The 25,990-nt window shown below is 51.5% G+C and overlaps 1 protein-coding gene and 1 long non-coding RNA gene across 2 annotated transcripts in view; one reads left to right on the top strand and one right to left on the bottom strand.

Moving 5' to 3' along the window:
- Window positions 1-25,990, top strand: part of LOC139061211 (calcium-activated chloride channel regulator 1-like) — a 495,141-nt gene that overhangs the window by 28,788 nt on the left and 440,363 nt on the right. The gene's annotated exons all lie outside the window — the stretch shown is intronic.
- Window positions 9,006-15,003, bottom strand: LOC135897125 (uncharacterized). The gene is made up of 2 exons (XR_010562920.1): window positions 14,876-15,003; window positions 9,006-9,556 (listed from the first exon to the last, which is right to left on the bottom strand). It is a non-coding gene; the product is annotated as an uncharacterized lncRNA (long non-coding RNA).

The raw sequence follows: 25,990 nt of genomic DNA, 5'->3' as shown, positions 1-25,990 counted from the left end.
AGTGTAGAGTGACTCGATCAGCGATGTGTTCATTCGCAGCACGTCTCAGTCGCTGACGATGGTGGATCGAAGCCTTTCCTCGGGCGACTGATAGAGGGGATGGTGCGTCAGCAATACTTTCAACGGAGCCCCTGACATTTTAAATGATGTTGGCGCCCGGGGATTGAGGCGGCTACTTCAATAGAGTGACGGCACGCTCTTCCAGCAGCTCTTGCACAACACGAGCAGTGTGGATCGGCGGCCTATCCTGTTAGAATATATAGACGCCTTCCAGGAACGGGCCGTCAAGAACGTACGGTATCAGTACGTCGTCTATGACTGCCCTGCACTTTTCAGCGATGAACTTACTTTGGAGGCGTATCAGTGGGCTTCGCACAACGCTTAGTAAAGAATGCCGGCTCATTTCACTCAGTAACGATAAAATCAGTGCCCTGTCCCTGACAGTAGCGGCCAGCGCGCGCCGCCATGTCAGACGACGCCGTTCAAGACCCTGCCCTCGAGTACCCGCGCCTGCGCGAGCTGCTGCCACCACCTGACTCAAGCGCCCGCCGCATCGCGATGCGATGCACTCCGCGTTTTCCCTTATGTGTGAAACAGACGACATGTTCCTGTGAAGAAAACGTCCATGCGTACACACGCAGGTACACACCGCGCGTGGTACGAAACGTGCCCACAGCCGCGCAGTGCAAGAGGCGATTAAGGCGGTGCGAACGGGAGGTGGGAGGGGCGTACCACCCGCTAGTTGAATTTTTCCCCGAATGCGGCGCTCTCATGGATGGATGGATGGATGTTATGAGCGTCCCCTTTGGAACGGGGAGGTGGGTTACGCCACCAAGCTCTTGCTATTATACTGCCTAATGTCTTACCTAGGTTAAACAATGAAATAAAAAACACTAAGAACTACCAGACCCAAATTTTCTGATCCCGTATTGCGAACTGTGCTTTTGTAGGTCTCCGTCTTTTGTCGTTTCCCTACTTTTCTTTCACCAAACCTCCGATCGCCTCTCACTAATTCCTATTGCGGACATGTTTGCTTTACCACTGCTCCCGCTGAACCCGAGGGCTTCAAGGAGTCCAGTGGTGCCGAAATCGAGCACCGGGTAAACTTCTTCACATTCTAATAAAACATGCTCCGCAGTTTCCCTAGATTTACTGCTGCAAGCACATGCTTCTTCCTTCTTATATCTTGCTTTATAGGGGGGTGTTCTAAGGCATCCCGATCTGGCTTCGAAAAGTAATGAGCCTCCCTTTGAGTTATCATAAGTGATTTCTTTCCTGATTTCGTTTTTTCTTCTTAAGTAGATACTCATGGCAGGCTTATTTTCCATTGCCGCCACTCAGAAGATTATTTCAGCCTCTGGCTTTCCGCTTACCTTCTTTGTTGCTGTGTTGCCGACCCTACGGGCCGCATACTTGCTGGTGTTGGATCTGGAGGACAATCCCAATTGCTGTCTCCAGAAATTGGAGCTTGCCGTTGAGTGCGGGAGTTGGCCGAGGTTGTGGAGGACTTTGAAAGGAAAACTGAAGGTTTATTTACATTATTTACTGTGAGAGTGCAAATAAATTAACAGTCGTAAAGTCATTATTGACCGGCAGCAAATTGGACTCTACGGTCCGTGGCGAAAACCCCGAATGATATGAATGAAGGAATGCTCTTTTGGTGCTCCCGGTCTCTGCCTTTTAACCCCTTCGGTGTCTCGAAGTCACGTCTCGTTCGGCCAATCTTCGAGCCCGCTCAGGTGGTGTCATTTTCGGCCAATCGGCGAGCCCGCTCAGGTGTCTTCATTTTCGGCCAATGGTAGGCGCCCGTGCGAGTGTACGTCACAATTGGCTCAGAGGGTCGCTCCTTGGGCTCCAATTGTCCAAAGGATTACTTGTCTGCTGTATTGCATTCCTGGTCTGCAACTGCCGCCACAAAGGTGCACGGGGGGATTGCTCCCGCGGCTTCACGGTGCATTACAATCGTCATTGCCTCGCGGCTTGCAAGTGCTCAGCGGGGGCAGGCGGATTGTTCTCGAGCGACTTTTCAGAGCCGCAAAGTGTCTTTCCTCAGGCCCCAGGTTACTTGTAACCGTGCCAGACTCTCGTTTCATGTTCAGGAAGAGTCAAACAGTGGGACAATAGCTCCACATAAAGGCGCACGTGATGGGCAATGCCAACTTGTTTGGACGTGCTGCGCATCGAGAACGTGGTAGATGTGCTTCTGCGCTCCTTAATTAGGTGCGACGCGATTCGATGTGGTCTGGTGAACTCGAAGGAGGCTCTGGAAAAGGCCCCGTATGTAACACTGGTAAGCTTCCTAGTTCTTTCCCTCCACTGTGAATCAGTGTTTTTCCCGTACAGATACCTGAACACTCTTCCAGCCCATTTACATTCTTCCATATTCCTCAGCCGTTCTTCATACCCAATTTTGCTGCAAGCTTCCCTCACTTCAAACTTAGTCCAGCCCATATCACCCTGCACAGCTTGATTTGTACTCTTCCCGTGAGGGCCCAATGCGAGGCAATCCACTGACCTCTGGTTCCCGTTGAGTCATGATTGTACCCCTGATTTACAGCAAATTACCGCATTTCCAAAAGTAAGTCCTGGAATCATTACAGCTTTCCACATTCCTCGGAGGACCTCGTACTTCTTGTATCCCCATAGTGATCTGTGCTTCATTATGTCTGGATTTCTCTTTCGCTTTACTCTTATGGTTTTTTCCTGTGTTTCCACATATCTTTTGCCTTCGTTTATCCATATGCCAAGGCACTTATATTCTGTTACCCGAGGTAGTTCCTGGCCCTGTATTTTCACTGTCTGTTTACTATTTTCAGTCAATACCATAACACCTGATTTTCTAACACTAAATTTCAAAGCTAAGTTGTTGCCTTCCTGTCCACAGATATTAGACAGACGTTGCTAATCACTTTGTTTGTTAGCTAGCAACGCAATCTAGTGTGCATAAAATAAACCTGGGAGTTGCTATTCTACTACTGCACCCGCCTGTTTGTATGAGATATTAAACCCGATATTATTTCCTTCTAGCGCCCCCTCCATTCTCACCACGTAAATCATAAACAGCAGCGGGGATAAAGGGCACCGATGCCTCAGTCCCTTGTTGATATGAACTTTCTCCTCGCTCATCATCCCTTCCCATTCAATGCAAACTGTATTTTCTAGGTCAATCTCTCTAAAAAGCTCTAAACAATCGTTACCGTGCTTGAGAATGCAACTGCTGCTGCTACTATAGTGGTGACCTCGCCGGGACGGCTTTAATGGCAGGAAGCCGGACTGCGTAAAATGCAGCTAGGGGATGGTTTCAACGGAGTGCGCGTCGAGACAAGCAGGTAATTCAGTGCCTTCCAGGCACGTGTGGAAGTTTTATCAGCCAGGTAGTCACCGCAGCTACCAAGGTGAAAGCCGAAGATAGTCAGTGAAACCAAGGAAGTTTGCTTAGATGCCTGCTTCAGAGCGCAACTGCTTCTGCTACAACAGTGATGCTCTTGCCGGGGCATCTTTTATGGCAGGAATCTGAACTGCGTAGAATGCAGCTTGAGGGTGCCCAGCGGATTGCGCGCCGAGACCAGCAGGATAGTCAGTGCAGCGCAGGAACGTGTACGGTGCAAGGATGATCATCCAGGTAGTCAACAAAGGTATCAAGGGGACAGCTGATGCAGCTATCCTGTGAAACCAAGGATGTTTGCTCAGATGCGTGCTTCAGAATGCAATTGATGCTGCTATGACAGTGATGTTTTCTCCGAGGCGGCTATTATGGCAGGAATCCGGACTTCGTAGAAAGTAGCTTGGGGGTGGTTTCAGCCGAGTGCGCGTCGGGACAACTAGGGTAAACAGTGCCACGCAGGCACGTGTACGATGCAAGCATGAAACGCCAGGCGGCTATCAAGGGGACAGTTGATGCGGGTAGCCTGTGAAACTAAGGAAGTTTGCTTAGCTGCGTGCTTGAGAATGCAGCTGCTTCTGGTACAGCACTGATATTCGCGCCGGGACGGCTTTTATGGCAGGAATCCCGACTGCGTAGAATGCAGCTTGGGTGTGCTTTCAGTGGAGTGCGCGCCGAGACCAGCGGGGTAGTCAGTGCCTTCCAGGTACGTGTGCAAGTTTGATCAGCCAGGTAGTCACCGACGCTATAAAGGGGACAGCCGAAGTAGCTAGCCTGTGAAACCAAGAAAGTTTGCTTAGATGCCGGCTTGAGAGTACAACTTCTGGTAGAACAGTGATGCTCTCGCCGGGACGGCTTTTATGGCAGGAATCCGGACAGTGTAGATTGCGGCTTGATGGTGGTTTCAGCGGAGTGCGCACCGAGACCAGCTGGAAACTGTTTCACGCAGGCACATGTACGATGCGAGGATCATCAGCCAGGTAGTCACCGCAGCTCTCAAGGGGACAGGCGATGCAGCTAGCGTTTGAAACCAAAGAAGTCTGCTTAGATGTGTACTTGTGAATGCAACTGATGCTGCTACAACATTGATGCTCTCGCCAGGATGGCTTTTATGCCAGGAATCCGGACTGCGCAAAATGCAGCTACGGGGTGGTTTCAGCGGTGTGCTGGCCGAGACCAGCAGGCTAAGTCAGTGCCACAATGTAAAGATGATCAGCCAAATAGTTGCCGCAGCTATCACAGGAACAGCTGATGCAGCTAGCCTGTGAAACCAAGGACGCTTATTTACATGCGTGCTTGCGAATGCAAGTGCTACTGCTACAACAGTGATTCTCTCGCCGGGACTGCTTTTATTGCCCGAATCCGGACTGCGTGGAATACAGCTTAAAGGCGGTATCAGGGGAGTGCGCGCCGAGACTAGCAGGGTAGTCAGCGCCGCGCAGGCACATGTCCGATGCGAGGATGATCATCCAGCTAGAACATGCAGGTATCAAGGGGACAGTCGATACAGCTTTCCTGTGAAACCGCGGAAGTTTGCTTAGATGCGTGCTTGAAAATGGAACTTATGGTGCCAGAACAGTGATGTTCTGGCCGGGACGGCCTTTATGGCAGGAATCCGGACGGCCTAGAATCCAGCTAGGGCGTGGTTTCTCCGGAGTGGGCGCCGAGACCAGCAGGGTGGTCAGTGCCGCGCAGGCACATGTAGGATGCGAGGATGACCAGCCAGGTAGTCAGCGCAGCTATCAAGGGGATAGTCGGTGTAGCTAGCGTGGGAAACCATTGAAGTTTGCTTAGATGCGTGCTTTAGAATGCAACTGCTGCTGCTACAACAATGATGCTCTCGACAGGATAGCTTTTATGGCGGGAATCCAGACAGCTTAGAATGCAGCTTGTGGTTGGTTTCAGCGGAGTGCGCGTCATAAACACCAGTGTAGTTAGTTCCGCGCATGCCCGTGTACAATGCAAAGGTTATCGGCCAGATATGCAGCGCAGCTATTAAGGGGACTGCTGAAGTAGCTAGCCTATGAAACCAACTAAGTTTGCTTAGACGCGTGCTTGAGAGCGCAACTGCTTCTGCTACAACAGTGATTTGCTCGCCGGGACGGCTTTTATGGCATGAATCCGGACTGCGTAGAATGCAGCTTGGAGGTGGGTTCAGGGGAGTGCGCACCGAGAATAGCAGCGTAGTCAGCGCCGCGCCACCACGTGTACGATGCGAGGATGATCATCCTGCTAGTCCACGCAGCTATCAAGGGGACCGTGGATGCAGTTATCCTGTGAAACCGAGGAAGTTCACTCAGATGCGTGCTTGAGAATGGAACTGATGGTGCAACAAAAGTTAGGTTCTCCCCGGGACGGCTTTTATTGCAGGAATCCGGACTGTCTAGAATGCAGCTAGGGCATGGTTTCCCCGGAATGCGCGCTGAGACCAGCTGGAAAGTCATCCCCGCGCAGGCACGTGTACGATGCGAGGATAATCAGCCAGGTCGTCGCAGCAGCTCTCAAGGGGACAGCCGATGCAGCTAGCGTGTGAAACCAAGGAAGTTTGCTTAGATGTGTGCTTGTGAATGCAACTGATGCTGCAATAGGAACGATGCTCTCCCCGGGATGGCTTCTAAGGCGGGAATCTAGACTGCGTAGAATGCAGCTTGGTGGTGGTTTCAGCGGAGTGTGTGGCGAGAACAGCAGGGTAGACAATGCCGCGTAGGAAAGTGTACGATGCGAGGATGGTCAGCCAGATAGTCCCAGCAGCTATCAAGGGGACAGCCTATGCAGCTAGCCTGTGAAACGAAGGAAGACCGATTAGATGCGTGTTTTATAATGCAACTGCTTCTGCTAAAACAGTGATGTTCTCGCCGCGACGGCCTTTATGGCACGAATCCGGCATGCCTAGAATGAAGCTTGGGGGTAATTTCAGCGGAGTGCGTGCCGAGACCAGCAGGGTAGTCATTGCCACGCAGGCACTTGTACGATGCAAAGATGTTCAGCCAGATAGTCAATGCAGCTATCAAGGGGACAGTCGATGTAGCTATCCTGTGAAACCAAGGAAGCTTGCTCAGATGCTTGCTTGAGATTCGAACTGATGCTGCAACAACAGTGATGTTCTGTCCGGGACTGCTTTTATGGCAGGAATCTGCACTGTGTAGAATGTAGCTTGAATGTGGTTTCCGGGACTGCTTTTATGGCAGGAATCTGGACTGTGTAGAATGCAGCTTGAATGTGGTTTCAGCGGAGTGAGCGCCGAGACCAGCAGGGTGGTCGCTGCCGCGCAGGAACGTGTACGATGAAAGAATGATCATCCAGGTAGTCACCGCAGCTCTCAAGGGGACAGCCTATGCAGCTAGCGTGTGAATCCAAGGAAGTTTATTTAGATGTGTGCTTGCGAATGCAACTGCTTCTGCTACAACTGTGACGTTCTCGCCGGGACGGCTTTTATGGCACGAATGCGGACTGCTTAGAATGCAGCTAGGGGGTGGTTTCAGCGGAGTGCGCGCCAAGACCTGCAGGGAAGTCACCGCCGCGCAGGAACGTGTACGTAGCGAGGATGATCAGCCATATAGTCACCCCAGCTATCAAGGGGACAGCCGATGCAGCTAGCCTGTGAAGCCAAGGAAGTTTATTTAGATGCGTGCTTTCGAATGCAACTGTTTCTGCTACAACAGTTATTTTCTCACCGGCAAGGCTTTTATGGCACGAATCCGGACTGCGTAGAATGCAGCTTGGTGATGGTTTCAGCGGAGTGTTTGCCGAGACCAGTAGGGTAGTCAGTGCCGCGTATGAAAGTGTATGATGCAAGGATGGTCATCCAGGATGTCAGCGCAGCTGTCAATAGGACAGTCAATGCAGCTATCCTGTGAAAGCAAGGAATCTTGCTCAGATGCGCGCTTGAGATTGGAACTGATGCTGCGCAAACAATGATGTTCTGTCCGGGATGGATTTTATGGCAGGGATCCGGACTGTGTACAATGCAGATTGTAGGTGGTTTCAGTGGAGTGCGCGCCGAGACTAACATGGTAGTCAGCGCCGCGCAGGCACGTATACGATGCGAGGATGATCAGCGAGGTATTCATCGCAGCTCTCAGGGGGTCAGCCCATGCTGCTAGCGTGTGAAGCCAAGGAAGTGTGCTTAGATGTGTGCTTGTGAATGCAACTGATGCTGCTACAACAATGTTGCTCTCGCGGCGACAGATTTTATGGCAGGAATACGGACTGCGTAAAATGGAGCTAGGAGATGTTTTCGCGGAGTGCGCGCCGAGACCAGCAGGTCATTGAAGTTCGCGCGGGCACGTGTACGATGCAAGGATTTTCAGCCAGATAGCCAGCGCAACCATCAAGGGGACAGCCGAAGCAGCTAGCGTGTAAAACCATGGAAATTCGCTTAGATGCATGCTTGAGAGCGCAACTGCTTCTGCTACAACGGTGATGCTCTTGCCGGGACATCTTTAATGGCAGCAATCCGGAGTGCTTAGAATGCAGGTTGGTGGTAGTTTCAGCGGAGTGTATGGCGAAACCAGCAGGGTAGTCAGTACTGCGTAGAAGAGTGCACGAGTCGAGGACCATCAGCCAGTTAGTCCCAGCAGCTATCAAGGGGACAGCCTATGCAGCTAGCCTGTGTAACCAAGGAAGTTTATTTAGATGCGTGCTTGCGAATGCAACTGCTTCTGCTACAACAGTGATGTTCTCGCCGTGACGGCTTTTATGGGAAGAATCCAAAGTGCCTAGTATGCAGTTTGGGGGGTGGTTTCAGTAGAGTTCGCGCCGAGACCAGCAGGGTAGTCAGTGCAGCGCAGGAACGCGTACGATGCAAGGATGATCATCCATGTATACCCCGCAGCTATGAAGGGGACAGTCGATGCAGCTATATTGTGAAACGAAGGAAGTTTGCTCAGATGCGTCTTTGAGAATGCAACTGATGCTGCAACAACAGTGATGTTCTAGCCGGGACGGGTATTATGGCAGGAATCCGGACTGCGTAGAATGCAGCTTGGCGGCGGTTTCAGTGGATTGCGCGTCGAGACCAGCAGGGTAATCAGTGCCGCGCAGGCATGTGTACGATGGAAGGATGATCTGCCAGGTGGCTGTCAGGGGGACAACTGGTGCAGCTAGTCTCTGAGACATAGGAAATTTGCTTAGATGCGTGCTTGAGAATGCAACACTGATGTTCTCTTCGGGATGGCTTTTATGGCAGTAACCCGAACTGCATAGAATGTATCTTGGGTGTGGTTTCAGCGGAGTGCGCGCCGAGACTAGCGGGGTAGTCAGTGTCTCCCCTTCACATGTGCAAGTTTGATCAGCCAGGAAGTCACCGCAGCTAGCCTGTGAAACGAAACAAATTCGCTTAGATGCGCACTTTAGAATGCAACTGCTGCTGCTACAACAGTGATGCTCTCGACGGAACGTCTTTAATGGCAGAAATACGGACTGCATAGAATGCAGCTTGGTGGTGGTTTCAGCGGAGTGTGGGGCGAGACCAGCAGGATAGTCAGTGTCGTGTAGGAAAGTGTACGATGCGAGGATGATCAGCCAGAAAGTCCCAGCAGCTTTCAAGGGGTGTTACGTATTTGACGGCTAGACGCCGAGGGCGGCAGGACGACCGGCCCAAGTGACAGACGACCCATGCAGCGCCAGGAAGGCAATCATGTTTATTCCTTAGGCGACGCGCTTTTTGAGCGCTAAGCAGCCAATCAAGGAGCGGCAAAAGAAAGGAAGATATGGCGGTAAGCGGGGCAATCTTATCTGCCGATTACAACGTTGAATGCGACCAGCACCGCGAAAGTTACAGCTCGGCCAATGCTGCCCTTTTCGGAAGGCGTTCAAGGGGATGACGCTTCTTGAGCAACTGGACGCGGGAACACGTGGGCAACAAGATTGTCTATGCACAGCACTGAAGCGTTTGCAAGATATTATTGTCCTTGCGCTTGGAAAAGACGTTGAGGTGCTCGGTGGCATAGGCAGGCAAGTTGAGCTGGACATCACAGTAATGGTGGAGAAGGCACCAAGCGTCTTCAGGCTCGAACAACAGGCGCGTGAAAAGGGGTTGACACGTCCAGGAGGAGGTGACGCTCATAATCATCTCTGCTCGCCGAGTGTCGAAAGGCTGCCGAGTACGTAGCGACAGGGAGCGGGCCGCAGGCCTCTGACGTAGGGTTCATCCGTCAGCCGGGACGACAGGATCTGAAGGGGCATTTCGATGAGCGGAACTAACGCAGTAATAACGTCAAAAGTAACCTCGCGCCTAAGTTTAGGAAAGCCCGGCAGTTGAATTCACTGGGAGCAGAACACGCGAAAACTGAACACGAGATTGAAATGACTTGCATTTACTGGCACGCACACGAAAAAAATAAAGAAAAAAGAAGCTAGGGAATGCGGCTAAGGCAGTCAGCATTGGCATGGCGTTTGCCTTTCTTCTGCCGCACTAGAAAACCGAAGTGTTGAAGCGCTAGACTCCACCTCATCAAGCGACCATTTTTGTTTGACATTTGGTTGTACCACACTAATGGCGAATGATCGGTTTCAAAAATAAAGGAAGAACCTTTCAAGTAACATGAGAGCATTTCGAGAGCCCACAGTAAGCAAGCGCATTCTTTTTCTGTTGTGCTGTAGGCTTGCTCGCTTGACGTTCGCTTTCGACTTGCGTAGACAACAGAGTGCTCCTCGCCTTTGTCGCTCTCCTGACTTACAACAGCGTCCCTTCCATGGTCACTGGCGTCACACTGAACTAAGAAAGGGAGAGAGCAATTCGGTAGCGCGAGAACCGGTGCGCTGACAAGAATATTTTTAATCGCAGCAAATGCGTCCTTACGCGCCGTATTCCAACGCGCAATAGTAGGCTCGGTCTTGCGCAGGGCATCTGTAAAAGGACGAGCGATATGTGGGAAGTTCGGAATGTAGCTTCTGTAATAGTCAGCGAAACCCAAAAGGGAACGCAAGTTATTCTTTGATTTTGGCAAAGGAAAGCTAGTGATGGCCTCAACATTTAATTAGGAAGGGCGTTGATTCCCTTGGCCAACAACGTGCCCTAATTAAGGAACTTCAGTGTTTGCAAGACAGCATTTGCTCAGTTTGAGAGTCAAGCCTCCTTCGCGGATGCGAAGGAATACCTGCTGCAGATGGTCCAAATGCTGTTTCCATGTACTCGAGAAAACAGCGATGTCATCGAGGTAGGGCGCAGTAAAAGACTCGGTGCCTATGAGCACTTGATTCATTAGTTTTCAAAATGCGAACGGTGCATTCTTGAGGCCAAAAGTGAGCACCAGAGGGCGATATGTGCCTGCCGGAGTCATGAAAGCGGCGAGCTTACTGGCGTTCTCCGTCAATGGCACTTGCCAGAAGCTGCGTACCATATCTAACGTAGAAATGTACTGTGCCGAAGAAACTTGCTCGATCAAGGCTGCAACATTAGGAATAGGAAACGTCTTCGTTACCGCATTCAACTTACGACAGCCAATACAAGGTGTGGGTTCCTTGCCAGGACTTTCTACGATAAACTTCGGTGACACCTATTCGCTTTCCCCTGGCACAATTAGACCCCGTGTCAACATGTTCTGAACGGAATTGTTCAACAGCTTCTCATGACGGGGCGAAAATCTGTGCATCCTGTACGGAAGGGTTGGTCAGATGTCAACTCAATGTCGTGTTCCACAAGGTTTGTCCTACCGGGATAAAGACTGAACAAATCGCTGAAGTTGTGTACAAGCTCTTTTAACTCCTTACTTCTCTGGTTTGTTAAAGAAGCTCGTTTAGCGACAGATTCCAGTATTTCTTCTGTTGACGGGGAAGAGCAAGGGGTCGGTATTTGAGGGACTGAAACATTTATTTTCTCTGGTTCGTTTAGGACTATGCTCAGCGTCTCCATACGTTCGATAAATGGCTTCATTAGATTGCAGTGGTAGATTGTCACGTCTTTGCGTTTACCGGGCGTCGTTACCAGGTAATTGGTGTCTGAAAGCCCTTGCTTAACTGTGACCGGGCCATCCCTTGCTACTTCTAGTTTCTTTGCCTTCGACGACTTCAAAATTAGCACTTTGTCGCCTTCCTTGAAGGCTCGAGTACGTGCAGATCTGTCGTCATACACCTTCACGCGTTGCTGCGCTTCTGCCATGGTTATCTGCTCCAATTCTTGCGATTCACGAAGGCGTTTCAACAAGGTCAGCACGTACTCGACAACGGATTTGTCTACAAATTTGTCTTCCCACTTTTCTTTTAGCCAGGTGAGCGGGGAGCGAAGCGCTCGACCGTAAACAAGTTCCGCCGGGGTGAATCCAGTTGCTTCGTGAGTGACTGAGGGCAGAGCAAAAAGCATTGCGGGAACAGCGGCGTCCCAGTCGGTGCCCTTCTCGAAGCAGAGCGCACGCAGAATGCGCTTCATTACTGAGTGAAGTTTTTCAACTGAATTGCTTTGCGGGCGGTAGACAGAGCTGTGGTGATTGGATATGCCACATTTCTGCAAGAATGTCGTGGTAAGCGCGCTTGTAAACACAGAAACTTGGTCGCATTGGATTTCACTGGGAAATCCGATTCTGACAAGGACGCCGAGTAGCACGTAGTCAATTCCGATAACACCACTGCTTCCGGGAACTTCGTGGCAGGGCAAATGAGTATAAGCAAGTATTTGTTGCTTGCCGATGTTACTGGTAATGGACCAAAAGTGTCGACTACCAATCTGCGAAAAGGTTCGCCAAAGGCACTCGGACCAAAGGAGCCTTGAATTTTTCGTTTGGCCGTCCGGTCCTTTGGGCAACGTTGCGAGAACGTACCCAATGCTCAGATTCCTTGAAGCACATTGGCCAGTAGTAGTCGTTCAATAATGTGCTCTTAGTTTTATTTATCCCTAAATGGCCAGCCCAGCTATTGCTATGAACCAGATCGAGAAGTGGAGCATGATACTTCTGGGGAACTACCAGCTGTCCGAAAGAGCGGCCTTTCTTTTGTTTTGTTTTTGAATGATCGGTACAAGAGGCCGTCTCTTACAGTGAACGATACTGGTCCATTTTGGTTCTGTTTTGACCTTTCCCAGCATGTTTGCAGTGACTTGTTCGCTTGATCCGTTTTGAGAAGGCTTTGTCTACTTTTGCAAGAAGTTGAAAGCTATCACTGACTGGGCTGAGTGTTTCGTCTCCGGGCGCGGAAGCGACCGGGGTGTTATCAACGGATGCTGTGGTTAGAACGGCTTCGCTCATTGGGGCAGCTTGTGACGAATTACTTTGCTAAGGAATGTCGGTGGCACGAGTAGCGTTACAAGCTTGCGCTCTTGTGTGGGACCTTGTGACGACCCTTACAGGGATCGCATGTAGTTCCATTCCAGCGTTTTGCAAGCCCTCATTGATCTGTTAGAAAAAAATATAAGGGATTCTATGCGGCAGCTTGTCTGAAACAGCGTCTTCTGTGTCAAATTTGCCGAAGGCGCCAGTCATTTCAACTTTGGCTACCGGCAAGCACTTCGCGTCGGGCTCTAGTGCCTGACGCACCCATACACACGATCCGGTAAAGCCTTCGGGCTTAACAAACGCCGGCTGGACGATATCAAATGTAGCTCCTGAGTCACGTAGAACCTTGCAACTGATGCCATTCACCGTCATGTTATAGGTGTAAGGCAAGAGTAAATCGCTATTTCAGTTAGCAAGTTCGTCATAATATATGGTACGCGGGAGTGGAAAGCATAAACATAGGAAGGCAGTGCGCCGTGCGGGGGCGAAGAGGACACCGACTCTTTGCAAATACACGCGAGAGAACCATCATCATCATCGACGCCGATTTGGGAGCGTCGACCGTGGCGCCTCGAGAAGCGTGGCGCGAGAGAGTGTGGCCAGTGGCGTGAGCAGTGCGCGTGGTTCGGCGGTCGACGGAAAACAGCTTCCTCGCTGGGCGTCTGGCCCATAGGAGCTATCGCCGACCGCGCCACTACGCCACACCTGAAGCAACACTGTCGCCCGCTGGGAGGTTACCTCGCCCCGCTCTTCCGCTGGGCACTGGTCCAGGAGGGCTGGCGGTCCGGAACCGGGGCGCTCGAGCGTTCGGGTGAGCGGCCACAGGGCTACCCCGCCAGCTGTCGACGCGACCCGGTGACTGCGGCCGGCTACCTGAGCCCGCGAGGCGGTCCGACCCGGCTGTCCGACCCAGCCGACCGTCCCGGCCGTCCTACACGGCTGTCCGACCCGCCGGCCGACACTGTTGTCCAACCCCGCTGGCCGGCATCGGTTCAACCAGGTCTCAGACACGGCGACACACGCTTCAGCCGGAACTGTAAGCCAATCATAATCCACCGATGCATAGATATAGTGCATATCGCCTATGAGGGATTTTGGGACATTGTCACGTGTGTGTGCCGTTATCTGTGTCGTGTACGTCAATACAAGTCTGATGCCTGTTTTTGCTTTCGCGTGCTGCTTCTCCCTTTTTCTGGAGTGATCCAGCGCCAATAACATCACAAAGTTAATGGACACAGTTGCTTGCGGGCGCCCTACGGCGATATGGCCTGGTTGTTCGCATTTGTGACAGACTGACGGTCGCTTTTCTTCAAACTTGGAACGTTTTGCTTCACTCGAGTTGACCGCATGCACTTGGGCGGGAACGTTCCCGATGTCCCTTGTTTGCTTTCTCTCTCTCTCTCTCCTTTCTGAAACTTCTTGAATGCTCCCGATGGTTTCTTTTGCCCGTCTGAAGTTTGCATTCTGCGGAAACAGTATTGGTCAGCCAAAGTGGCTACCATTTGCAACGTATCTACGTTTGACCTGTCCTGACCTGTCCTGATTGCACTAGCACGAACACTTCGATCAGACTTTGCTTGTTCTCTTATGCGTTGGCACTTTTAAGCCATTCTTCCAATGAGCTCATGGATTTATAGGCGAATTCCAAGAATGACTCTCCTTGACTGCGCCTCGTGTTACGAAACTTCATCCTTAAGGCTTCTGTAGATAAGCTGTACCTTGGCCTCAGCTGAAGCTTTCCTTTATCCTAGTCAAGCGCATCTTCATCTGGCATTCTCGCAATTACGTCCGCTGGTTCGTTTGGAAGCAATGTCAACAAGCGTTGCGACCAGGTCTCTTCTTCAAGTGGTGCACTAGTACACGTCCTCTCAAAGTTGACAAGGTACAAAGTGATGTCGCTACCAGCCCTGAAATGTTGCATGTATCTGCGCATGTCGAAACTGTCAGTTCATTCAAGGCTATGCAGCTGCATCTCTTCAAACTTCAGTTCTATCGTTCTTTCTTTTAGCTGCTGGGAAATTTTCTTCCAACATTCCTCGACTTCGGCGTCTTTCGCTCCGCATTTGAATATTGCTTCAATAAGTGCAGGTTTATGCATCGACTTCCGTACAGGGATACCTAACTCTTCTGCTAGCAACACTAGGTTGGGTTTTGTTAACCATGTGAGGCTCATGACTGCTGAGAACAAGCGCTACTCGTACACGTAATAATATTTATCAAAGTCAAAAATCCTCGACTACCAAGTAAATGCCACTAATGCTCCCAATGAAATCAGTCGTGCTCTCACCAAACCGGACACCAAGGCGATCCATCCGCTGTCCGCAGTCCGCCTGTCACCAGCTGTTAAGTATTCGACAACAGGACGCCGAGAACAGCACGACGGCCGGCCCAAGGAACAGAGGACCCACGCAGCGCCAGGAAGACAATGACGTTTATTCGTTCGACGCCGCGCTTTTTCAGCGCTAAGCAGCCAATCAGGGAGTGGCAAAAGAAAGGAAGATATCGCGGCAAGCGGGGCAATCTTATCTGCAGATTACAACGTAGAATGCGACCATGCAGCACCGCGAATGTTGCAGGGGACAGCCTATGCAGCTATCCTGTGAAACCAAGGAAGCTTATTTAGATGCGCGCTTGCGAATGCAACTGCTTCTGCTACAACAGTGATGTTCTCGCTGGGATGGCTTTATGGCACCAATTCGTAGTACCTAGTATGCAGCTTCAGGGTGGTTTCAGCGGAGTGCGCGCCGAGCCCAGCAGGGAAGTGAGTGCCGCGCAGGAACGTGTGCGATGCAAGGATGATCATCCAGGTATTCACCACAGCTATCGAGGGGACAGTCGATGCAGCTATCCTGTGAAACCAAGTTTACCCAAATGCGTGCCTGAGAACGCAACTGATGCTGCAACAACAGTGATGTTCTGGCCGGGACGGCTTTTATGGTGCGAATCCGGACTGTGTAGAATGCACCTTGGGGTGGGGGGGGGTTGTTTCAGCGGAGTGCGCGCCGAGATCAGCAGGGTAGTCAGTGCTGCGCAGGCACTTGCACGATGCAAAGATGATCAGCCAGATAGTCGCCGGAGCTATCAAGGGGACTGCCGAAGCAGCCAGCCTGTGCAAACAAGGAAGCTTGCTTAGATGCGTGCTTGTGAGCGCAACTTCTTCTGTTACAACAGCGATGCTCTCACCGGGACGTCTTTAATGCCAGCAATCCGGACTGCGTAGAATGGAGCTAGGTGGTGGTTTCAGCGCAGTCTGTGGCGAGACCAGCAGGGCAGTCGATTCCGCGTAGGAATGTGTACGATGCGAGGATGATCAGCGAGATAGTCCCGGCAGCTGTCAAGGGGACAGCTGTGCAGCTAGCCTGTGAAACCAAGGAAGTCTATTTAGATGCGTGCTTGCGAATGCAACTGCTTCTGCTACAACAGTGATGTTCTAGCCGGGATGGATTTATGGCACAAATTCGTAGTGCCTAGCATGCAGCTTGGGGGTGGTTTCAGCGGAGTGCGTGCCGAGAGCAACAGGGTAGTCAGTGCCGCGCAGGAACGTGTGCGATGCAACGATGATCATCCAGGGGCGGTATTCTGTAAGAGTCCACCTAGTGGACTGTCCATTTCGGCAGCTGTTGATTGGATGCAGCTGTACGAGGGAGGAGGAGACGAGCTGCCCTAGCCAATCAGCAGCGGCCGAAATGGACAGTCCACTAGGTGGGCTCTTACAGAATACAGCCCCAGGTATTCACCGCAACCATCAAGAGGACAGTCGATGCAGCTATCCTGTGAAACCAAGGAAGTTTGCTCAAAAGCGTGCTTGAAAATGCAACTGATGCTGCAACAACAGTGATGTCCGGGACCGGATGGCTTTTAAGCCACAATCCGGACTGTGTAGAATGCAGCTTGGTGGTGGTTTCAGCGGAGTGTGTCGCGAGACCGGCAGGGTAGTCAGTTCCGCGTAGGAAAGTGCACGATGCGAGGATGATCAGCCAGATAGTCCCAGCATCTATCAAAAGGACAGCCTATGCAGCTAGCCTTTGAAACCAAGGAAGTTTATTTAGATGCGTGCTTGCGAATGCAACGGCTTCTGCTACAAGGGTGATGTTCTCGCCGGGACAGATCTTATGTCAGGAAAGCGGACTGCGTACAATGCAGCTTGAGGGTGGTTTCAGCTCAGTGCGCGCAGAGACCAGCAGGGTAGTCAATGCCACGCAGGAACTCGTACGACGCAAAGATGATACTCCAGCTAGTCCACGCAGCTATCAAGGGGACAGTCGGTGCAGCTAGCGTGGGAAACCAAGGAAGTTTGCTCAGGTGCGAGCATGTGAATGCGACTGATGCTGTATAACTGTGATGTTATCGCCGCAACGGCTTTTATGGCAGGAATCCGGACTGCGTCGAATGCAGCTAGGGAGTGGTTTCAGCGGAGTGCGCGCCGTGACCAGCTTGGAAGTCAGTGCCGCGCAGTAACGTGTACGGTGCAAGGATGATCATTCAGGTAGTCACCGCAGCACTCAAGGGGACAGAGGATGCATCTAGCGTATGAAGCCAAGGAAGTGTGCTAAGATGTGTGCTTGTGAATGCAACGGTTGCTGCTACAACAATGATCCTCTCACCTGGACGGCTTTTATGGCGCGAATCCGGACTGCCTAATGTGCAGCTTGGGGGTGGTTTCAGTGGAGTGCATGCCGATCAAAGCAGGGTAGTCAGCGCCGCGTAGGAAAGTGTAAGATGCAAGGATAATAATCCAGGTAGTCAATGCAGCTATCAAGGGGAAAGTCGATGCAGCAATCCTGTGAAACCAAGAAAGCTTGCTCAGATGCGAGCTATAGATTTGAACTGATGCTGCAAAAACAGTGACGTTCTGTCCGGGACTGCCTTTATGGCAGGAATTTGGACTGTGTAGAATGCAGCTTGAAGGTGGTTTCAGCGGAGCGCGCGCCGAGACCAGCTGGAAAGTCAGCGCAGCGCCAGGCACGTGTACGATGCGAGGATTGTCAGCCAGGTAGTCACCGCAGCTCTCAAGGGGACAGCCGATGCAGCTAGCCTGTGAAACCAAGGAAGTTTATTTAGATGCGTGCTTGCGAATATAACTGCTTCTGCCACAATAGTGATTTTCTAACTGGGACGGCATTTATGGCACGAATCCGGACTGCGTAGAATGTAGCTAGGGGTTGTTTTCAGCGGAGTGCGCGCCGAGACCAGCAGGGAATCCAGTACCGCGCAGGCACGTTCACGATGCAAGGATGGTCAGTCAGATAGGCAGTGCAGCTATCAAGGGCACACCCAATGCAGCTAGCCTGTGAAACCAAGGAAATTTGCTTGGATGCGTGCTTGAGAATGCAACTCCTTCATCAACAGCGCTGATGTTCTAGCCGGGACAGCTTTTATGGCAGGAATCCGTACTGCGTGGAATGCACCTTGAGGGTGGTTTCAGCGGAGTGCATGTCGAGACCAGTGGGGTAGTCAGTGCCTCCCAGGCAAGTGTGCAGGTTTGATCAGCCAGATAGTCACCTTTTGGTAGTCAGGTAGCCAGGTAGGTCAGCCAGGTAGTCAGTTTGCTTAGATGTGTACTTGTGAATGCAACTGATGCTGCTACAACATTGATGCTCTCGCCAGGATGGCTTTTATGGCAGGAATCCGGACTGCGTAAAATGCAGCTAGGGGGTGGTTTCAGCGGTGTGCTGGCCAAGACCAGCAGGCTAAGTCAGTGCCACGATTCAAAGGTGATGAGCCAAATAGTTGCGGCAGCTATCACAGGAACAGCTCATGCAGCTAGCCTGTGAAACCAAGGACGTTCATTTAGATGCGTGCTTGCGAATGCAAGTGCTACTGCTACAACAGTCAGTTTGTCGCCGGGACTGCTTTTATGGCCCGAATCCGGACTGCGTAGAATGCAGCCTAAAGGCGGTATCAGGGGAGTGCGCGCCGAGACTAGTAGGGTACTCAGCTCCGCGCAGGCACGTGTCCGATGCGAGGGTGATCATCCAGCTAGTCCATGCAGGTATCAAGGGAACAGTCGATACAGCTTTCCTGTGAAACCGAGGAAGTTTGCTTAGATGCGTGCTTGAAAATGGAACTGATGGTGCAAGAACAGTGATGTTCTCGCCGGGAAGGCCTTTATGGCAGGAATCCGGACTGTCTAGAATCCAGCTAGGGCGTGGTTTCTCCGGAGTGCGCGCCGAGACCAGCAGGGTGGTCAGTGCCGCGCAGGCACGTGTATGATGCGAGGATGACCAGCCAGGTAGTCAGCGCAGCTATCAAGGGGATAGTCGGTGCAGCTAGCGTGGCAAACCATTGAAGTTTGCTGAATGCGTGCTTTAGAATGCAACTGCTGCTGCTACAACAATGATGCTCTCGACAGGATAGCTTTTATGGCGGGAATCCAGACAGCTTAGAATGCAGCTTGTGGTTGGTTTCAGCGGAGTGCGCGTCATAAACACCAGTGTAGTTAGTTCCGCGCATGCCCGTGTACAATGCAAAGGTTATCGGCCAGATATGCAGCGCAGCTATTAAGGGGACTGCTGAAGTAGCTAGCCCATGAAACCAACTAAGTTTGCTTAGACGCGTGCTTGAGAGCGCAACTGCTTCTGCTACAACAGTGGTTTCCTCGCCGGGACGGCTTTTATGGCATGAATCCGGACTGCGTAGAATGCAGCTTGGAGGTGGTTTCAGGGCAGTGCGCACCGAGAATAGCAGCGTAGTCAGCGCCACGCCGCCACGTGTCCGATGCGAGGATGATCATACTGCTAGTCCACGCAGCTATAAAGGGGACCGTGGATGCAGCTATCCTGTGAAACCGAGGAAGTTCGCTCAGATGCGTGCTTGAGAATGGAACTGATCGTGCAACAAAAGATAGGTTCTCGCCGGGGCGGCTTTTATTGCAGGAATCCGGACTGTCTAGAATGCAGGTAGGGCGTGGTTTCTCCGGAGTGCGCGCCGAGACCAGCTGGAAAGTCATCGCCGCGCAAGCACGTGTATGATGCGAGGATAATCAGCCAGGTAGTCACAGCAGCTCTCAAGGGGACAGCCGATGCAGCTAGCGTGTGAAACCAAGGAAGTTCGCGTAGATGTGTGCTTGTGAATGCAACTGATGCTGCAACAGGAATGATGCTCTCCCCGGGATGGCTTTTAAGGCGGGAATCAAGACGGCGTAGAATGCAGCTCGGTGGTGGTTTCAGCGGAGTGTGTGGCGAGAACAGCAGGATGGTCACTGCTGCGCAGGAACGTGTACGATGCAAGAATGATCATCCAGGTAGTCACCGCAGCTCTCAAGGGGACAGCCTATGCAGCTAGCCTGTGAATCCAAGGAAGTATATTTAGATGCGTGCTTGCGAATGCAACTGCTTCTGCTACAACTGTGATGTTCTCGCCAGGACGGCTTTTATGGCACGAATGCGGAATGCGTAGAATGCAGCTAGTGGGTGGTTTCAGCGGAGTGCGCACCAAGACCAGCAGGGAAGTCACTGCCGCGCAGGAACGTGTACGTAGCGAGGATGATCAGCCATATAGTCACCCCAGCTATCAAGGGGACACCCGATGCAAGGTAGACCAGCAGGGTAGTCAGTGCCGCGTAGGAAAGTGTATGATGCAAGGATGGTCATCCAGGCAGTCAGTGCAGCTGTCAATAGGACAGTCGATGCAGCTATTCTGTGAAAGCAAGGAAGCTTGCTCAGATGCGCGCTTGAGATTGGAACTGGTGCTGCAAAAACAATGATGTTCTGTCCGGGATGGCTTTTATGGAAGGGATCCGGACTGTGTACAATGCAGATTGTAGGTGCTTTCAGCGGAGTGCACGCCGAGACCAGCTGGAAAGTTATCGCCACGCAGGCACGTGTGCGATGCGATAATGATCAGCCAGGTAGTCACCGCAACTATCAAGGGGCAGCCGATGCAGCTAGCCTGTGAATCCAAGGAAGTTTATTTAGATGCGTGCTTGCGAATGCAACTACTTCTGCTACAACAGTGATTTTCTCGCAGGCAGGGCTTTTATTGCATGAATCCGAACTGCGTAGAATGCAGCTTGGACTTTTCAGTTTCAACTGATGCTGCTACAACAATGTTGCTCTCGCGGTGACAGATTTTATGGCAGGAATACGAACTGCGTAAAGTGAGGCTAGGAGATGTTTTCGCGGAGTGCGCGCCGAGACCGGCAGGGAAATCAAGTTCGCGCGGGCACGTGTACGATGCAAGGATGATAATACAGATATGCAGCGCAACCATCAAGGGGACAGCCGAAGCAGCTAGCGTGTAAAACCATGGAAATTTGCTTAGATGCATGCTTGAGAGCGCAACTGCTTCTGCTACAACGGTGATGCTCTCGCCGGGACGTCTATAATGGCAGCAATCCGGACTGCGTAGGATGCAGCTTGGTGGTAGTTTCACCGGAGTGTATGGCGAAACCAGCAGGGTAGTCAGTGCCGTGTAGAAGATTGCACGAGGCGAGGACGATCAGACAGATAGTCCCAGCAGCTATCAAGGGGACAGCCTATGCAGCTATCCTGTGAAACCAAGGAAGCTTATTTAGATGCGCGCTTGCGAATGCAACTGCTTCTGCTACAGCAGTGATGTTCTCGCTGGGACGGCTATATGCCACAAATTCGTAGTGCCTAGTATGCAGCTTGGGGGTTGTTTCAGCGGAGTGCACGCCGAGCCCAGCAGGGAAGTGAGTGCCGCGCAGAAACGTGTGCAATGCAAGGATGATCATCCAGGTATTCACCGCAGCTATCAAGGAGACATTCGATGCAGCTATCCTGTGAAACTAAGGAAATTTACCCAAATGCGTGCTTGAGTATGCAACTGATGCTGCAACAACAGTGTGTTCTGGCCGGGACGGCTTTTATGGCACGAATCCGGACTGTGTAGAATGCAGCTTGGGGGGGGGGGGGGGGGGGTTTCAGCGGAGTGCGTGCCGAGAGCAGCAGGGTAGTCAGTGCCGCGCAGGAACGTGTGCGATGCAACGATGATCATCCAGGTATTCACCGCAACCATCAAGGGGACAGTCGATGCAGCTATCCTGTGAAACCAAGGAAGTTTGCTCGAAAGCGTGCTTGAGAATGCAACTGATGCTGCAACAACAGTGATGTCCGGGCCTGGACGGCTTTTAAGCCACAATGCGGACTGTGTAGAATGCAGCTTGATGGTGGTTTCAGCGGAGTGTGTGGCGAGACCAGCAGGGTAGTCAGTTCCGCGTAGGAAAGTGCACGATGCGAGGATGATCAGCCAGATTGTCCCAGCATCTATCAAGAGGACAGCCTATGCAGCTAGCCTTTGAAACCAAGGAAGTTTATTTAGATGCGTGTTTGCGAATGCAACTGCTTCAGCTACAAGGGTGATGTTCTCGCCCGGACAGATCTTATGTCAGGAAAGCGGACTGCGTACAATGCAGCTTGAGGGTGGTTTCACCTCAGTGCGCGCTGAGACCAGCAGGGTAGTCAATGCCACGCAGGAACTTGTACGACGCAAAGATGATAATCCAGCTAGTCCACGCAGCTATCAAGGGGGCAGTCGGTGCAGCTAGCGTGGGAAACCAAGGAAGTTTGCTTAGGTGCGAGCTTGTGAATGCAACTGATGCTGCTACAACTGTGATGCTATCGCCGCAACGTCTTTTATGGCAGTAATCCGGACTCCGTCGAATGCAGCTAGGGAGTGGTTTCAGCGGATTGCGCGCCGAGACCAGCAGGGAAGTCAGTGCCGCGCAGTAACGTGTACGATGCAAGGATGATCATTCAGGTAGTCACCGCAGCACTCAAGGGGACAGAGGATGCAGCTAGCGTGTGAAGCCAAGGAAGTGTGCTAAAATGTGTGCTTGTGAATGCAACTGTTGCTGCTACAACAATGATGCTCTCACCTGGACCGCTTTGATGGCGCGAATCCGGACTGCCTAATGTGCAGCTTGGGGGTGGTTTCCGCGGAGTGCGTGCCGAAAATAGCAGGGTAGTCAGCGCTGCGTAGGAAAGTGTACGATGCAAGGATGATAATCCAGGTAGTTAATGCAGCTATCGAGGGAAAAGTCGATGCAGCTATCCTGTGAAACCAAGGAAGCTTGCTCAGATGCGTGCTAGAGATTGAAACTCATGCTGCAACAACAGTGACGTTCTGTCCGGGACTGCTTTTATGGCAGGAATTTGGACTGTGTAGAATGCAGCTTGAAGGTGGCTTCAGCGGAGCGCGCGCCGAGACCAGCTGGAAAGTCAGCGCAGCGCCAGGCACGAGTACGATGCGAGGATGGTCAGCCAGGTAGTCACCGCAGCTCTCAAGGGGACAACCGATGCAGCTAGCCTGTGAAACCAAGGAAGTTTATTTAGATGCGTGTCTGCGAATGTAACTGCTTCTGCCACAATAGTGATTTTCTCGCTGGGCTGGCATTTATGGCAAGAATCCGGACTGTGTAGAATGTAGCTAGATGTTGGTTTCAGCGGAGTGCGCGCCGAGACCAGCAGGGAATCCAGTGCCGCGCAGGCACGTTCACGATGCAAAGATGATCAGCCAGATAGGCAGTGCAGCTATCAAGGGCACACCCGATGCAGCTAGCCTGTGAAACTAAGGAAAGTTGCTTAGATGCGTGCTTGAGAATGCAACTCCTTCATCTACAGCGCTGATGTTCTCGCCGGGACGGCTTTTATGGCAGGAATCCGGACTGCGTAGAATGCAGCTTGGGGGTGGTTTCACCGGAGTGCATGTCGAGACCAGTGGGGTAGTCAGTGCCTCCCAGGCACGTGTGCAGGTTTGATCAGCCAGGTAGTCACCTTTTGGTAATCAGGTAGCCAGGTAGGTCAGCCGGGTAGTCAGTTTGCTCAGATGTGTACTTGTGAATGCAACTGATGCTGCTACAACAGTGATGCTCTCGGTGGGATGGCTTTTATGGTGGGGAATCCAAACTGCGCAGAGTGCAGCTTGGGGTATGTTTCAGCGGAGTTCGCGCCGAGAACACCTGGGTAGTGTTAAGTACGGCCCGCTGAGGCGCAAGTTTTGCCAGCCAGTTGCGACAGCGTCGTCAAAGTTTCTTGGACAATGAGCCCCGTCTGCCACTCTGTGTCGCGGGATTGCCGAGATGCGTTCGTCGAACTAGGCTTTGTGATTAAACACGCCACCGCCGACCCGGCCTGCTGTGAACAAGGGAGTGCCCGAGGAAACGTAGTTGGAGGCCCCTTCCCACCCTGCTTTCAAGACGCATGACAATGGACGACCGACGGTCGCGCGGCGGGGGTCAGCTCGGGAAATAAAGATGCGCCATTCTTTACGCAAGCCCCGAGTTCTGCGAAGACCGTCTGACGTCGATGGGTACCGTGAACTTGTGGTGAAATGTGTGTGTGTAAGCCCTCCCGCAGAAAGGTGACTCATCTACAGTGCCCGGCCGAACGTTTCCATCACCTTGGGATCGAGGGAGGACCGAGTATTTATAAACTGTTGTTGTGCGACTGCTCAGTGTACTTTCTCTCGCAGTCATGCTAGACTGATGAACTGCAACGTCCTTATGTAGATACTGTAAGTAAACCCATATACCTAGTTCTCCATAAGAAGCAGTCCTTCCCTTCAACAACGTCTTCAGCGTGGATAAGCTGGTCGACGGCATGTGCCAGCTACCATCTCATTCATGCCTGACTCCAATCTTGACAACTTGTTACGAACGTTGGGATTGACCTTCCAATCTTTACGACTGGCTGACAGTGGTGAGACGGACTTTGCGATGTGGTGCTGTGTTTGCGGTGACTGCTTGGTTCTTGCTTTGACTCTCTAGGCCTCGTTTTGTGGTTGTTCTGTTTAGAACTGTAGGGAAGGTGGATTTTTTAGTGGTGGCTAGGTTGTGTTTTCCTAGGTAGATTTAGTGACCAGGACCAAGGCAGTAACGCAGCAATCATAAGGGTAGGAACACTGCTGAGAGATGAACTGTTGATTGTGGGTGAGGAACTGGGCCTAGATGTACGCACGGAAATGCTAAAATCGGAATTATTACAGGCAATTTCCGAATAGGCCAGTGAGAAATAAATTGAAATGGGGTTGGGACCTGAAAAAAAAAGAAACGGGACACAGAGAGAGAAGAACAAGAGAGAGAGAGGGGAATGGTATAAAGATCGCGAGTTAAGAAAAAAGCAACTTGAACATGAAAGCAAACGTTTGGAGTTGTCGCAAGGAAGTGAAGGGGCTCTGGGACGATCAAGTGAGGCAGAATCATACCACATGGACAGGCTAATAAAGCCAGTTGAGGTCGGGACCAACAAAGGCTTGTTCGTAAGCAATTTTGAAAGAACTTGCGAGAAGATGAACTTCGGTCGGACTATGTGGCCACAGCGGTTGCTGTCTATGTTGCCGTGTGAGGCGGCGGAAGTAATCGCCAGAGTCAGTGCACAGGATGCATATGATTATGCGAAAGTTAAGGCTAGTTTCCTGAATAAATATTGCCTTTCAGCCAAAGCTTTTCGGCAAAGGTTTACGAGCATAGGGAAGAAAGATAGCGAGGGGTATCCGGAGTTTGCATACGGCTTAGAGGCTAACCTAGTCGAGTGGCTGTAAAGCGCGGAGGCGTACGACAGCAGAGACATGATCATTGAATACATGTGTCTAGAGCAGTTTTACAAAAGCATCCCCCAAGCTGTGAAACTGCGGTTGCAAAACAGAGGGAATGTAAACACTGGTAACGGCGTCTGAATTAGCCGAAGAGTAGGCAACGTGTAGAAAGTAGAACGCCGAGGACGGAAATTAGGATGGTCGAAATGGACCGCGGAAACCATTTCCGTTCAAAAAGGGTTCGCAGACTTGACGACCGGAGCCTGTATACATGGAGGAAAAGCCCTCAGAAAAGAACGAGGAGAAAACCAACGTGGAAACAATGCCAAAAGAGCAGAAAAGAAAATTCGAATCTTTCAGACCATTCCGCTGCTATAAATGCCACAAACTGGGACATATAGCTGTGAAATGCGGAAAGCTTAGCGTAGTTTTTTCCTACGTAGATGAAAAAGACGAGAATATGGAACTTTTAAGCTCATATCTTCACGACCTGGAAGGTAATGGCAAACCATACCGAGTTCTAAGAGGCAGTGTCGCCACGATGGACATTGTCCATCCGTCTTACATGACGTTAGGTGATTTCACTGAAGAAGTAGCATGGGTCAAACAGGTTGTACAAGAACACAGTGTGTGTCTGCCGCTGGCCAAAGTCAAAATCAGTAGACCATACGGGGAGCTAGTGACCGAGGTTGCAGTTTCCAAATTTTTGTCACTGCAGTACCCTTACATTTTTTCGAATCTTTCGAATCGGTCACTGCGTGAAAAAGGGCTTAAATTGGGAGAGGGCGTAGTACAGGCATTGACGCGAGGCCAAGCTCGTAAAATCGCGTCGCTTTCGGCTGAAAATGCACAAGCGGCTCCAGCGGAAGCAGCAAAAGAGATAGCTTCAATAACTGAATCTGAGCTA

The sequence above is a fragment of the Dermacentor albipictus genome, chromosome 6, assembly GCF_038994185.2.
Source record: "Dermacentor albipictus isolate Rhodes 1998 colony chromosome 6, USDA_Dalb.pri_finalv2, whole genome shotgun sequence".
Lineage (NCBI taxonomy): Eukaryota > Metazoa > Arthropoda > Arachnida > Ixodida > Ixodidae > Dermacentor > Dermacentor albipictus.
Note: the sequence above shows the minus strand (reverse complement) of the source record. Positions and strands in the feature narration are given on the sequence as shown.